Consider the following 16,262-nt stretch of genomic DNA (forward strand, 5'->3'; position numbering starts at 1 on the left):
TTGCAGCAAAGGCTTCCTAGCAACAACATCATCTCCTGATTGGAAAGGGATACTGAACTGGTTAGAAATGGAAGATTGTTAACATTTACAAAGTTTAAATAATCAATGTAAGGTGCATTCAATAACCGGAAACAACATAGAAAGCATATTGCTAAAGTAATATAATAAAAAAATAAGACATTTAAAATATCAGACCGACTGCACTTTCCTTTGCCAGCTATAGCCTGGTATTCAAAGCGCCTACTTTGAAATGAGCGGGTTGAGGTGTACGTAAGCGTTTACTACTATAGGTATATATGGTAACAGTTACTAGTTTGATTTGAAAATGGGGCGCAAGAGGAAAACACATCTATATTTAGGTATAGTTTCACTGTGACCAAACATTATTTCAATAAGAATGTTGGTAACCATGGTTTTGTTGCATGTCGAATGCGATAAAGGGGTTTCTCTAAATGAGACGTTTCTCAATGGCATAAAAAGTCTGTGTTTTTAAGCATAAAGATTGATTTCACCCATGCTCTGCTTGAATTGAAAAATAAAGATAAAAAAACGGTAAATTCTTTAAAAAATAAACGTTGAAATTAATCATTGATTTGGCAAAAAAATAAAAATCGAATAGTAGCAAGACTAAATATACTTTACTGTTCCCTGATTTATGTTTAAAGTGCAGGTGTCAATACAGTATAACTGTGCATCTCCAGTGGGGGATAATATGACAGTAGGCCCAAATACAAAACACGACAGATACAAATGAGGGAACTCTAGAAAATAACGGTTAGTTCTCTATGCAACATTAGTTTAAACATATACAACATTTTAGATATACAGTAATAGCACATTAAACCCCCCATAAATTAGTTCAAAAGAGATGGTAGAAAAACATAGTTATGTACCAATGCCAAAATGATCAGTCTAGTAGCAAGAAAGGTGCAATAAACACAAGAACATTGCTATCGAAGTAAGCCAAGTGTGAGAAATCTATTCAGTAAAAAGAAAATTACACTTGGAACACCAGCAAAATCACTTGACATTCAAACACATGCAGGTCAGCAAGGGTATAGTCAAAGTGCTTCAATACGCATGTGATTTGCCATTTTTTGAAAAATTCATCAGGACTCTTAAAACTGCATTAACATTTCAGTTTAGGATCTCCCTTGTATAAAATATCAACATGGCTAAGATTGGTACAGATGAGATTTGGGGAGAAATGATCAGTGTAATCTTCAAAACAGGAAAAATGCAATGAAGCAATACACATGATCTATAATAACTAATACACTGGGGGTTCATACACATGATCTATAATAACTAATACGCTGGGGGTTCATACACACGATCTATAATAACTAATACTATGGGGGTTCATGCAATGCATTGCATTAATTACATAATTACATTCAATTTAACACATTATCTATTTGATTTATTTAATTTATAACCATGTCATATACTAAGTAAAAAAAACAGAAGCGCATTAAGTTAACAAGACAATAAATGTCAAGTCCTTTATCTGACATAGAAACCGATGTTTCCTGATGAAGAAAGTCAGGATTATGGCTATTACACCAGCATTGTTTTTTTCTGATTTTTAAGGGATCAATTTAACAAAGATGTACTCTTTCGCCCTGTAATAAAACATGCAGGGCTCGGTTTTTAAACCATTGCATACCCCTGCTAACGCTGCCAGTCCCCATTAACAAAGCAGTGTAAAGCAGGCCTGTGCCAGGTTTACTTCTGTATTAAATCAGTCAAGTAGATCTATTACCCCTTACTAGGATTGTATAAATACAGCTTAAGGAATCTGTAGAACTATAATGTAAAACAGATGCCTGTAAAACTGAATGGTATAAGCACTACTAGTTCTCACAAATCATGTCATTAAAAGTGTTTTTTTTTTTTTTTGTCCTGAATTTACAGTTGATTTTCTATGATATACTGGTAACTTATCTATGATATTAAAATTGTCCTTTAAATAAGCACAGATTCAGTATATTATTTAGTATTGTTCTTACCTGGCCACTGTACATGTGTTTGGAACTGTATTCACCTGCATATAAAATATATGTTTTCCTATTTAGCATTTGAAAGTGTACCTTTTGGAATCTATATGGTTGTATGGTGACTTTCCCTAATTTGCATAACATATACTCATGAGCAGCGCTCCAGATAAGCTGTGTTACTGGGTGTTTACGCATTGAAGAAATATGAATTACATATGATATTTAAATTGAATATGTAAAATAATACGCATAGCAATTTTGCTGAGTTCACAGGTTATCAAGCTTTGTTGGTTCCGGCCGTCTCAATGGTCAGTTCTGAAAATATACTGTACTGCATGTGGTAGCTAGAGAATGGATCATAGACATGTTGGGACCGGGACAGCTAATTGTAGCCTGTCTGGGAATTACCAGAAACACATGACCAATACGTCTGGGCTTTCATTAAAAAAACTATATATAATGAAAGTAAAAAAAAAAACTTACAGTTGAATCACCTTGCTTGCAATATGTGTTTGTGACTGGTAAATAAGCAAGTGACAGGATTATTGATCCTTTAGGATTTCTCAACGCCATCTTAGTCCCCCTCAACCTAACCAACCAATTTACCCATCTGTCAACTGAATTTTTGGAAGGTAAATCTAAATAATAAATACAATATTCTGCGTTTGGAGAGAGTCAGGATGCTTTATATTGCTATAGCAAGGTGATCAGTAAGGAATGTGATATTATTGTCTCTTTATTAGTGCAGTATCGGTATTGTTTTTTAAATATTACAAATATACAGTATGTGCATGCAAGCCATTTGTTAAGTATATTCCATCTGCAGCGGTGGAATTAAGAAACATGTTCGGTTTCTGTTTTTATTTGCTTCACGGCCATATTGTTTGTGGTCAATAAAGCAAATGAGAATTTTAAGACCATGTTTTTGTACATTAGTTCAAAGTAGCATTACAGTTCAAATATAAGGCTGTTGTTAATGTATATTAACATTAAAGAATGTATAGTATTTATTGAAAGTACTCAACCCACATGAGTTGTTTTAATAATTACACAACTGTGGACTTGACTGTATTCCCAGTCTGTATGTCCTATGATATCCTGTGCTAATACAGTGTGTTTGTTTGTTTGTTAATGTGTGAAGTTTGCATTTTATTTTTTAATATGCTTTTTTTTTTTTTTAACAAATTGCTAACTGTGAATGTAAAGTGACCTAGAATGCTGCCTGTTTTTTTTTTTTTTTTTTTTTTATACTGCAAGGGTCAATGGGTACATGACAAAACTTAAAAACAAAATGTTTTAATGGACCATTCATTTATGGTAATGTAACAAAGACACTCTAAAGCTGTCATGCAGTAGTATTATGTGTATGCTGCAATAATCTAAACTTACAGCATCTGCTGGGAAATGGATTATTTAGTTTTTGTCAAGATGGCAAAAATACAAATGTGAAACTGCTGTAAAAGATATACAAAAGCTGTACATATTTGTGTTAATATATTTTGGATGAAATGTGTGTGTAATGATATAATAATAATAATAATAATAATAATAATAATAATAATAATAATAATAATAATAATAATATACTTATTCACAAAGTTTTAGCATAGAATGTTTATTTTTTCAACTCTGACTCATAAATAAGTTTGATATTCATTAAATAGTTCAGACTTCTTTAATCACAGTTTATAATGGACAATCAGTCATGTACTGTATGTCACCATAACATTTAAAATATCTACTCTGTCTTCATGCAAATAACTGTCCATGCAAGTTGTGCTCAAGTAGTTCAGTTGCAATGTTGCTCTATTTCTCATAAATTAAATTTTAAAAAGGTTACTTCCCACAGAGTTAATGACCAAATGACTGGTCAAGTGTTGGATGAGTCCAGGCAGAGACTACCCAGGCTGGTACCTTACCTCCAAGGTTCAGGAGCTTGGTAGCATGTTGCTTTGGTGAAATGAATTGACACTGAACCTAAGAAATTAGCAGCACAACACAATCTGAAGCTGAGCTTCAGAGTATATACTTCACTCAAACTTAAAAAAAACAAGATAGACATACTATAAAATACATCAATAAAAAATGCATACATGTTTTCTTCCAGTGAAAATCCTGTTTTTAAAAGTTATCGATTGGAAACACTCACAAAGGGGAAGATTCCAATTTCCTAAACAACAATCATAAAAAAGAAGCAACATTTTAAAAGATGTTAAGAACAGATTTACATTTCTTAGATTTTGTGTTTGGTGATTAATTCAAAAGACCAATATTAGCTAATCATATCTGAGAAATTCCCTTTAAAATATGTAGATTGTTATGTTAATCCTAAGTGTGCACTGAATATGGTTTTTCACAATGAATAACTAGCATAAGTAAAGATTGCCTTGGAAGTTGGTTTCATTATCTGCATATTAATGTACTACCTGCTAAAACACTGACACTGTGTAACAATTTTTATTTTTTTTTGGTTCCTGGGTAGTAAGTGTTATTTCCTAATTGCTTATGCCTCAAAAGTATAGAAAATGGCTATTATTCCCCACAAACTTTGCTTTTGTGACCAGGACAGTGATATTTTGAAATTTACCTATTTTCCAGAACATTCCAGATAGATTCAGTGCTGAGTAAACTTGGAGTAACTTCTAGAACTTTCCAGTAATATAAATAGTAGTATAAATACAGGGGCCTTAAGCCCACCAGTTCAGTTTAGTTCCAGCTGCCTAAGTGGATACATATCTGCATTTTTCTGAGACGGCATCAAGGTCATAGGAGACTTCAAAATGGTGGCATTCCTGATGGGTCTCTGTGGCAATGTGCCCCGCCCCTGTGTGCATATTATGTATTATGTTATTGTTGGTGTATAGATTGGTACACGGGATATAAACGGGTCTGTGTTTCACATGTGATTTAAAAAGTGTAGATTTGTATTTAGGCACGAGGAGGGCACAAATCACTTCACGTGCTGGTTAAATGTAATATGTGAGCACGGGGTTGCACAGAATTAATTCACGTGCTGGGATTCAAGTGAATAATTAATTAGTAATTAAATCCCAGCACAACAGTATATATAGATGCACGTTTCTTTCACTCAGGGTGGGGTGTTCGTGAGTGGAGAACAGGAGAGAGAGAAGGAGAAGGAGAAAGTAAAGTAAAATAAAGTAAATTGATAGTTGTTTTCACTCACCGTGTTTGTTCGTTTGTCTGTTCACTGTTTAGTCCGTTTTGTTTATATATTTATTTTGGCGTAAGTGCCGTGTCCTGTTTTGTGTTGTGTTAAAACCTTTTTATTTTCTGTTCTGTTTATTTATTAAATGCTGAGTGAAAGCATTCGCTCAGCTCCACCAAACTCTACCTCTCATTTTGTTTATTTATTTCCTGCTTCTGGTCTGACGCCACCCACTCCGGCCGTCTTTGTGACACGTGGTGTCCTGCGTGGGATCTACAGCGCCTCCAGGACTCAGGCCAGAGCAGGAACCGCATATTTGGATTAAAAAAAAAAAAAATGGCAGAAGACGCCATCAAACTGCGGGACTGGATTCTGGAAAATGCTGGGCTGGAGGCCCAGTCTATACCAGTAGCCGTCCGGTTCCTGCGGTTGATGGACAGCGAGCGATGGGAGGCGTATGCGAGGGAACAGACCGTAAGCACCTGGGCAGCCTCTATTTATGCTGCTGAAGGGAGCACGGCGCACACCAGCCCAGCCGCCACAGCAGAGGGAGCCAGCACCGCCACAGCCTCCCATCAGCCCCATGGCCTCTGCCTCCACCGCAAGGAGCAGAGCAGCAGGAGCTGCCTCTGCCTCCACCACCGCCAGGAGCAGAGGAGCAGGAGCTGCCTCTGCCTCCGCCACTCCAGTCCGACAGTCTCCAAGGCGGTTTTACCAAGTTTCCCTGCTATCTTTGCCTTTGGGACAGCAGGGACACCAAGGCGCACTACCACAGGCAGGACTGGCCACAGCGGACCGAGTTCTCTGTGGGGAGGAACAACGTCAAGTGGGAGCCACTGGTGGACCCCCGGAAGGTGCTGATGCCACCACTGCACATCAAATTGGGCCTTATGAAACAATTTGTCAGAGCTCTAGATAAGGAGTCGGCAGCCTTCAAGTACCTTCAAGACTTCTTCCCTAAGCTGTCTGAGGCAAAGGTCAAAGCCGGTGTCTTTGTCGGACCACAGATAAAGAAGATCCTGGAGTGCAATGAATTCCCCAAGAAGCTCACTAGTAAGGAGAAAGCGGCTTGGAACAGCTTTGTCGCAGTGGTTTAGGGCTTCCTGGGCAATCACAAGGCCGAAAACTATGTGGAGCTGGTTGAGACTCTGGTGAAGAACTACAGCACAATGGGCTGTAGGATGTCCCACAAAGTCCATATCCTTGATGCTCATCTTGATAAATTCAAGGAGAACATGGGAGCGTACTCGGAGCAGCAAGGCGAGCGCTTCCACCAGGATATACTGGACTTTGAACGCCGCTACCAAGGATAGTATAACGAGAACATGATGGGAGACTACATTTGGGGGCTGATTCGTGAAAGTGATTTACAGTATAATCGTATATCTCGAAAAACTACTCACTTCTAAATCTTTTGTAGTCATTTTTGTATTACTTTAGTATAAATACATGTTAATTTGGATTCATATGTTGTTTTTTCTGACTTTATGTGAACGAAAAGACACAAATTCGCCCGTTTTCTCATTGGAAATAGGTAAATTTCAAAATATCACTGTCCTGGTCACAAAAGCAAAGTTTGTGGGGAATAATAGCCATTTTCTATACTTCTGAGGCATAAGCAATTAGGAAATAACACTTACTACCCAGGAACAAAAATTGTGTTACATAGTGGCACGTTTTTAATCAGTGCTCGGGTCTGAAGCTTTAATATACCAATAATTTCCCTTGAGAATATTTGCAGAAAGAATGATTTTGCTCCTGCATTAGCATACAATCAGTTAAATGAAAGTTATTATAGAAATGTTAAGGATGCTATATCAAATAAAACAACGTCTTGCCTTAATCCCACAATCATTAGAGAACCCTAGAAAATATCACAGTATGTAATAAATACCTGTACTATACTTTACAGATTACATGCCTTTTGTGATTATAGTGTACAGTAAGTAGTAAAAGGAAACCTACCAATGGAATTAGGAAATAATCTATTGTTTATTTGTTGGTACTGCTGCTCTCTGAATATGATTGAGTATGTTAAAGTATATATAATGTAGCTGGGATAGTTCTGATATTTTAACATATCATTTCAATAGTGTGAAAGCCTATATATTTTATTCATTTTGACATACATATTTTGCTCATCTCTTTGTTATTACTGAATTATCCATTACATTCATGTTCCCTTTTTTATACTCAAGGCAGCTCATATACTTCAGCTAAGAGACTAATTACTGAGTTAGGCGATGCAAGGCTGAATAATTAAATTGCATAGCATTCATCACAATCAGCTCTGAATCACTCAAAAAAACATTTTAATTTTACAATTAGGTAAAATTTATAAAAATGATTAAGCTGGCTTTTTTTGACAAGATATTTGATCTATAATTTGCCTTAATAAACATTTGAACTTGTCAGCAGGACTACAAGTAAATTGAACATAAATTCTTGAAAACCATGGTGGATTTGGGTCTGTGGCAAACAGCCAACTTTTAAGATCAAAACCACAGTTACAGTACTGTATAAACTAGACCAACAGTGGAAGTGAATGACAAGGTAAACAGTTGTACAATTTTAAATGTACAGTCAATTTAACCAGTTTACTGTTTATCACCAATACCTCTTGTCATCAATAGTAATATGTTGTCAATATTGCAAACTCAAGCCCATTTGAAACCTCTGTACATACAGTTATACATGAAGTAATGAATATGTGGTGCAGTAGCTGCTGGATATGTTACTGATTGATCTCATGTTATTCCTCCTTTGATTGCATGCTTGTATTTATCCAGGTTACTTACACTGTATTTACAGGCTCAGGAAATGTGTTATGTGTACAGCATATTAACGGTATTGAACAAAGTTTTATCAACGTTCTGAAACAACTGTATTTGTTCACAAAAAAGGTAACGTAATTAAATCGTTAAACACATAATAATGAATTGTTCATTCAAAAGCAGTCAAATGAAATGCATTTGGTTATGTGTCACCAATGGGTCTTTTTTTCAGAGTATACTTTATTTTATAAAGACAGGTCTGAAGTATTAAGTTCTAAATTGATATAATGGGCTAAATTAGTAATCCTTAAGTGGAAAGATAATTTACAGGGTATGGTGGTGTAAAAGGCATTCTCCACTTAGGTTATTTAAAGTTAAATAGATAAATAATTGCCTTCTTATTTAAAACTTAAGAGACACAATATTTATGCATGTGTTTAAACATGAAGTAGGTCATTTATACTTACTACAGTATGTATAATTTCTTCCATACATTGAAGACATGTATTACATATTGGATGCATTAAGAACATTTGAAAATGTGCTGATAGATGTTAAAAAAGCCAAACTTAAACTCAAAAGTAAATGATCTTAGTCATATCGCCAGATAGAATTATTATTATTATTATTATTATTATTATTTTTATTATTATTATTATTATTATTGTAGTCATAGTAGTAATAATAATAATAATAATAATAATAATAATAATAATAATAATAATAATACTAACTGCCTAACTCTCTAATTAAATACAAAAGTTTTAAAATGTTTTTTAAATTTCTGGAAAGAATGCCTTATTGTATTGTTGTCAAGATAAACATTTCCCTTCAAAGTTGAATTTAATGGGAAAAAACAAAATAACAATATGTCAATTACCAAAACATGTGGTTCCTTGAGTTAGCATCAAGATGACATACATTAGACAGTAATTGTAACTGTTACTGCTAGATACAAATTATGCAACGTGGTGACAAAACTGTCAACTTAAACCTGTCAAGCAGAAGTTTTGCATTTTAAAGAATAGACTCTGAGCCATAAACTTAAAAATACAAGCATACGTTGCGTTCATGTTCTGATCAGTAATTACCTGCTACTCGCTGAATTTTTTACCATCTTGAAAATACCTAACTGTTGGCCCATTTTTATAGCAGTAGGTTTGCAGCAGGTTAGATTGTAATTTTTTTAATCAGCATTGCAGCGCTTGAAGTCATGCCAATCAAATTGATGCTTGGCTGAATTTCCCAGAACCATTTGCAAATTCAGCTCATGTGTAACCTTTTAGAGATTAGGTAATGGCAAAGCTGGCATGCAGAATATTATGTACACAGTTACACATTCAGATTATAAAACCATTAAGTGCTGTTCCTCAGGTGTACGGCTCCACAGATAAACTACATGTTCATGGTCTAATGAGGACTTGCCATGATCAGATCAGGGGAATCTCGTGACACAGAATACCTGTGCTTTACTAGCTCTACATACAATTAAGATATATTTGCCATCTAGTTATTTCTACTGTCACTAATCTATTGGGCTTCAAAGCATGAAATTAAGCTAACAGCAGAGGGTTACAGACTTCCTATTATGAAAAGTGTAATAAATTAATACCTTATAGCTCCTTCATTTTCTTACTTCTTTATTCATTTTCATGTTTGGTTTTTATTATCATTTATTTATAATTGTCTATATATTGGCTGATCCAGACTACCGCACTATGTATACTGTAGAGAAACTGAAGACAAATGTGATTTCCAGTCCCATACCTCTATGTAAATTCTGAAGACGCAGTTAATTTCGATAAAATCGCAAAACGTTCTGGCACAGATGTGAGCATGAAGTTAAATGGAGTATATGTAGCCTAATATGACAACCCAGCACACTTCCACCTGTAGCTGCACAATCACCTATTGGAAACTCTAGCTTGAAAAATTGTCTTAAGAAGGAAATGTAACATAACACATGTTCTGGTTTGTGTAATTGGGGATCCCAGGGCTGAAATCCTAGTAACCAGTATATTTTTGTGATTTATTCCACACCAGTTTCTACTGTCTTTATTCTTTTCACAACAAAGACATATATTAAACAGTTCATACTCATGTGAGTCAAACCTGATACTTCAAGTGCCAACACTGTTAATGCCCTTATGAGAATTGCTATCTCTCTTTTACAAGTTTAGATTGTATGTCAAACTCACTGAAGGCCTGGACACAGGCCTGGGTTTTGCATTGTGTTGCGCCTAGGAGCGGCAGATTTCTCCCAGAGCAATTTTTGTTGCTCCGCTCGTCCAATGCGTCTGCACTTGACCAATAGCAGTTAACTCCTGGGTGACATCACCAGAAATAAAAAAAAACGAGGCTCATCGCTTTGGAGATGGACATTCCAAGTGAGTTATAGGTCTGTAATTACTGAGAAATTGAATGTGGTTTTGTCACATCATCTGCCTTCTCCAGCTTTCATAAAACTGTAATCCATAAACAAAGCTAAAACTAAAGCCTGTCAATAATGTCAAACACTCTGTACTGCAATTCCATGGAATAAGAAGTTGAAATGTGTGTTAAAACTGAAAGATTGCCATCATGTCATTGCTGATATTAAAAAAAATAAAAAAAAATGTCACTCCAGTGAATTAGCGACATCCCTGTATGATTCATATACTGTGTGTTGATTTGTTGTTTATGTTGGTTAATGTAGACTCTACTCCTTACATCACTGTATTCTATAATTGACTTTTTTAACATAAATTATATATAAATGCATTCTGTTTCAAATTAATTATGATGTTAAACCCATTTTCTGCTCTTTTCCATTTCTGGCACAGAGAGGATCATACACCTGTACAATCATATACCTGAGTCAATAACCGTACAGCAGAGTTATTAAATTTTAGATTTTTCTTTTTAAAAACAAACCTACATTTTCTATGTAAGATCGTCTTTTTTACTCGAAGTGTACTAAATATAGTACGTATGTTATAGCATTGTAAAATGTCTTATGCATTGACGTAGAAGATCGATCTGAAACCTAGCATGTACAGTTGATTCAGGAAACGATATTCGCATTGCACAATTAATTAATATGACTGTTTATTTGTTTGTGCTTTGTTTTGCTGATTCAGTCTTTATTAAACTAAAAATATCAAGAAGTACCGGTCAGATCTTTTGTTGCATAATCAGTTGCTGTAAAACTGTGGTCCAGTAATATACTGACTGTTTACACACAACATGTATATACAGATAAAAACTACACCCAGACGCACACACAAACACGCATGTACCAATACGCATTATCTATGTTCTCTAAATAGACACGGTACTAAAGATGATTAAAGACAAAGGTTCTTTATTTTAGAAGACTATCTAAATTACCTTTTTTTAAGAAGTTCAAGTCAAATGGAAATCTATGTTCAAACTTATGTACGGTACAAATCTCTTCTTCCTCCTCCTCTTTCTCTTCTGTTGATGGCACACTTTCCATGTCTTCCCAAAACACAGCCATATTTTCTTTGTATTAGGTAAGAGCAGCAGTGGGGGGAGGCAGGGTATTTTCGTGCTAAATGGAATGCTATAAAGTACTTTTTTATATCTCGGAAAGGGAATTGATGCTTAGGCATAGAAGCGCTGGTGTAGCACGGTCTACCACGCATCAAAAAAAAACAAAGCGACGCAACGTGAAGCAATGCACTGGTGTGCCTTTACTGACTTTTTATTTAAGATATAGGCTTTAAACAGTAATTGTAACATTCTTATAAAGTTCAACCCAGGCTCAAAAAGTAAATCTGATTTACAACCTAAGTCCAACTTAAAATATTGCAGTTCTGTTGGTATACCAGTGTTAAAAAAGGAAATGCAGAATTCAGACAGTAAAAAACAAAACAAACAAACAAAAGAAATCCTGTTGAAGCCAAAAAGATTCATTTAAAACTGAAATATAAGTAATTACAATAATAAAAAAAAATGTAAGTAACTGCAATACCTTATTTAGTTAATTCTCTCCTAAGCAGCTATAAATCTGAATATATTTTACTTTTCAAAGTTACTTTGGTGTTTTCCAGAGCTGGGACTGATGGAGTACATTTTCACCTAGTATTACTTAGAATCTACACAAAGGAGTAAATGTTTGGTCAGATAAGTAAAATGTATGCTTTCACAAATGATTTCAAAAGAGCAGATGGTAATACAGGAGGATGCTGGAGCTGTTAAAAGTTATTTTTGGTGCTGTGGGCACTTTTGAAACATATGATGGCTGGTTTCAGGGGGAATTTTGCCAGGATAGTCAGATGGCACCAGTCATCTTCAGTGGTTTGAAGACAAGTTTACAACCACTCCAGGTGGCTCAACAGCTACATGATCCTCAAGATATCAGTCACATAAATGCGGTCTGAAAGATTCATTTTAGACCTCCATTAATCCAATATCCAGGTTCACAGTTATGCAATGCAAGGATTACAATCAGTTTCATGTGTAGCCCTTTTCACTGATATACATTGTAAATGTGTTATGCATCTCATAAAGTGTATGTCTTTCATGACTTCTGACATTGAAAGCACAGATCGCCTTTTGATGTGGTGTGTGAATGTCTTTCACTATTCCATATTACAGTATGTAGTGGTTCCAGGGAATAGGTGAATCAGACACATATTATTTCCATACAGTACATGCAGCCACAGTATATATATATACACACAGTATATTACCTATTTAGTGGTGCATGCAAAAAAATCTTTCTTTTCCATAATTTTCTTTTGCATATTTCAAAGCTATTTTAAGCTTAGCCTACTTAAATATCACACGTACATGGTGACTATATCAATATATTACATTGGAACATTGGAACTCAAGTAGCTAATGAAACCATTTTTAAAAATGGAACAAACTTTTGCTGGAAACAAGAGTAGTTTAAAATGGTCTGTGTTGGCTGCAAAAGTAACAAGCAGACAAAATTATTAGTAAATGATATAGCATCATATATGCCACTGGAGCCAATCAACCTAATGAAATAATATTAATAATAATAAAAATTAAAAAAAAAAAAAAACATCTTATACAACTAAGCATAGCTGTAAACAGCTGGTGTCTCTCCCTCTGTTACATTGTCAGACACACAGTAATCATTACCATTCTTCACAAGCGTTTTAATGATGGCCTGACCTACTACTGTTGTGTGGTTAGAGCCGAGATGCAGTGTTTCTAAGTAAACAGTAGGTTCATCTGAATTAACAGTTGTAAAGCTCTGGGATGAAAATACTGTACAAAACACAGTTGCCTTTATCATCAGTGGCCTCATCGCATGCAACGCAAACAGACTCAGAATCGTTCATTTTTCTATTTAAATATTGTTTGTGTGCTGCATACACTTTAGGCAGTTACTCTCGTCTTAGTGTGCCACTGTTAGGCACAGCTTCACAATTCGGGATTTTTTTCATTAAAAAACGTCGTAATATTTCATTGACCAGATGTTATACTGGTATGTTCGCTGCACTAAAAGCTTCCACTAATTCAAACGTGTTGCCATTACGTGCTTCTCCACTTTCTGTGCTCTTTTTAAACAATCCTGTGATTGTGACCTGCTTGTTCAGTAATCGTTTAGCCTGAACTTCAAGTTTGATTTTCTTGTTTTTGTGTACTGCACTGTCAAGATGCTTGTCAATGGCACCTTTTCTTAGATGATCCAAAGACACATTACAAGCTGAGCAAAACAGAATCCCACCATTTGCATAGAACGTCACCTTTTCTTAGCTCTGAACGCGATCTTCTGTTGAAATGAATTTAGCTATTTTTTTTTATTTGGATTTTTATTTGTCAGCTGTCTGCATTTTTAATGTTAATCCTACACTGCAAACTAATACTTCAACAATATCTGTTCACAGAAGACAGTCAAATACACGATTTCTGTGAAATTTATGATATCATGAATTTTCTGGGACCCTACATATACTGTAAGGCTAGTATGATCTCTGTGCTCAGTCTGTATCTAGTTCTTACCTCCTCCTCACACAGCCCTAGTAACGTCAGCCTGGTCTGAAATACTCTCTTCCTGACTCTTCTTCTCGCTCTCCTGTGCAGCTCTTCTGCTGGTTCTCTGACACCGCCTGGTTTCAATAAGCGGTACTTTAAACACACGCTGAGGCACCTAGTAAAGTTAGCACCCTGAAGTGAATATGGTTTGCATATCAAATACCTCCCTTGCGGTATTTTCGGTAATTAACATTATTCATTATATTTAAATTACTAGAACGCTGTACTTTTTCCATGCGCCTGCCACTGGTTAGTGAATACAGCCGGTTTACAAAGCAAAGTAAAGGGGCTTACTGCATGCAAAACATGGTACCACTGTTTAGTGAATGTCATTGCTGATTTTGATTTTGTGCATGATTAATCTTTGTGCGGTTTGGTTTTTATTTTAATTTAATGACCAGCCTTGGAAATTCAGCTTGTTAAATACTATGCCTACAAATATAATTTGTCAGACATTCATGTTAGCATTTCTTAAAAATAATAATAGAGGGAGTTCCAAAGTCGATCTACTTCAATTGATATGCAGCTATCACCTAGTCAAATTTTTGATTTCAGAACGTTTGGAATCTAATCTGAAAAGTGATTCCTGTTCTGGTTCGAATGATGCAAACCATAAAGCATAAAGCTTAATTTTTAAGATGGGTATCAATTGTATTTTATATCATGAAGAGCTGGTTTACTAAATTTAAAATATAGCCTTTTTAGGTCTGATTGTAGAGGGTATTCGATTTCTTTGAGGGAAGGTATTGTTCCTGAGGTTCCAATGTACTATCTGAGCTTTAAAACTGTCCAAGCTGTCAGCAGGAGACATTCTGACTCTTTTTTGGTTGCTGGCAAAAGAAAAAAAAAATTCAATAGAGGGATGAGATATTCTAGAAAACAAATTCCATGATTGATTACTTTGTCCAGGCGGGCATGTTTTTTTAGTTTCTCACTTATATTTGAGCATCAAAAAAAACTTAGCACTTATATTTGAGCATCAAAAGAAACTTATCACTTATATTTGGATAAAAATTCACTAGATGTGATCAAAAAATGACAAACTCTGTTACAGAGCAGGTGCAGTGACTTTTTATTGTGCTGATTAACAAATGACATCACGAAGATGCTGCAAAATGATCTGTCGATCTTGGGCAGGTGTTGTGACTCTTGGTCTCCCAGTTCATGGCCCGTCATTGACAGAGTGTGTCCGGTTATACCGTCTTGCCAAGTTTGAAATTGCTGGCTGTGAGCACACAAGACGGCGAGCCACAGTATGCTGCCCTAGTCCAGCCTCCAACATGCCGATTGCACGAAGGCGTTGCTCTCTTGACAGATGTGGCATATTGTTTTTTTTTTCTGTGATTTTCTTTATTGCTTTTATTCAAGCTTGCAATTCAACAGCTGAAATCACTCCATATCCAGTGTCCAATCAACTGTCTGACTAATTGGGTGATTAAGTGCATATGCTTCAGTCATAGTCACTCAAGCATGTCATGGTCAAGGATGAATGATCGAGTGATTAAAAAGAAACCAAAAACATTTTGCCAATGTCCATCATTTATATACTTTTTTTTTTTTTTTTAATAAATGTGTTATAATAGTGATAAGTTTCTTTTGATGCTCTGAATATTTTTTAGGTTTTTGTCACACTACTTAGGTCTTAATCAAAGGTCTTCGGAAATTGTCTCTTTTCTGTACTTATCTTAGTCCAATAACTTGTGTGCAAGCAACATAAAGACCCCTCTGCAACTATAACATGTACATTTTAAACATCACAGTCTTGCAGAAGTCACCCCAGGTGAACTATATTGTTTGCAACTGTCAGTTTCTTTTCTGCAGCTAAAAGCACAACTGTCACTTGGAAAAATTGATTTGTTTTTGCAAGTACAGTCTTAGCACAACTGCCCAGCACCTGAGGCTGACTCGCTTTTGATCAGGAACAAGCAGATATGATCCAGTCCCTCTTGCTATTTGAATGTGAAGGGGCATCTGGAAATTGAAGTTTGTATTTGATCCATCACATGCTGTGCTATATTGAACTTTTAGAGTACATTCAAAAACAAGAAATATTTCTTTTCAATTTAACTCCCAGTCCTAAATTATTAAAGTGATCACTTTAATAGGTACTGGAAATTAAGACCACTCTGTTTTAATGGATGTCTTAACATTGCTTGCACAGAACATATTGGACGACACTCTTGTTTTAAGACAGAATAGGACAAAGACATTTTTGATAGACCTTTGAACTGCGATTCACAGGGCAGGTTGCATGGAATGCAATTTGCTCAGACCTTTACTGAAAATGGGGAAATGGAGTGTTTA

At 35.4% G+C, this 16,262-nt stretch overlaps 1 protein-coding gene across 8 annotated transcripts in view; it reads right to left on the bottom strand.

The window, feature by feature from the left end:
• Window positions 1–16,262, bottom strand: part of LOC117408938 (low-density lipoprotein receptor-related protein 1B-like) — a 340,463-nt gene that overhangs the window by 295,768 nt on the left and 28,433 nt on the right. The gene's annotated exons all lie outside the window — the stretch shown is intronic.

The sequence above is a fragment of the Acipenser ruthenus genome, chromosome 10 (genome assembly GCF_902713425.1).
Source record: "Acipenser ruthenus chromosome 10, fAciRut3.2 maternal haplotype, whole genome shotgun sequence".
Lineage (NCBI taxonomy): Eukaryota > Metazoa > Chordata > Actinopteri > Acipenseriformes > Acipenseridae > Acipenser > Acipenser ruthenus.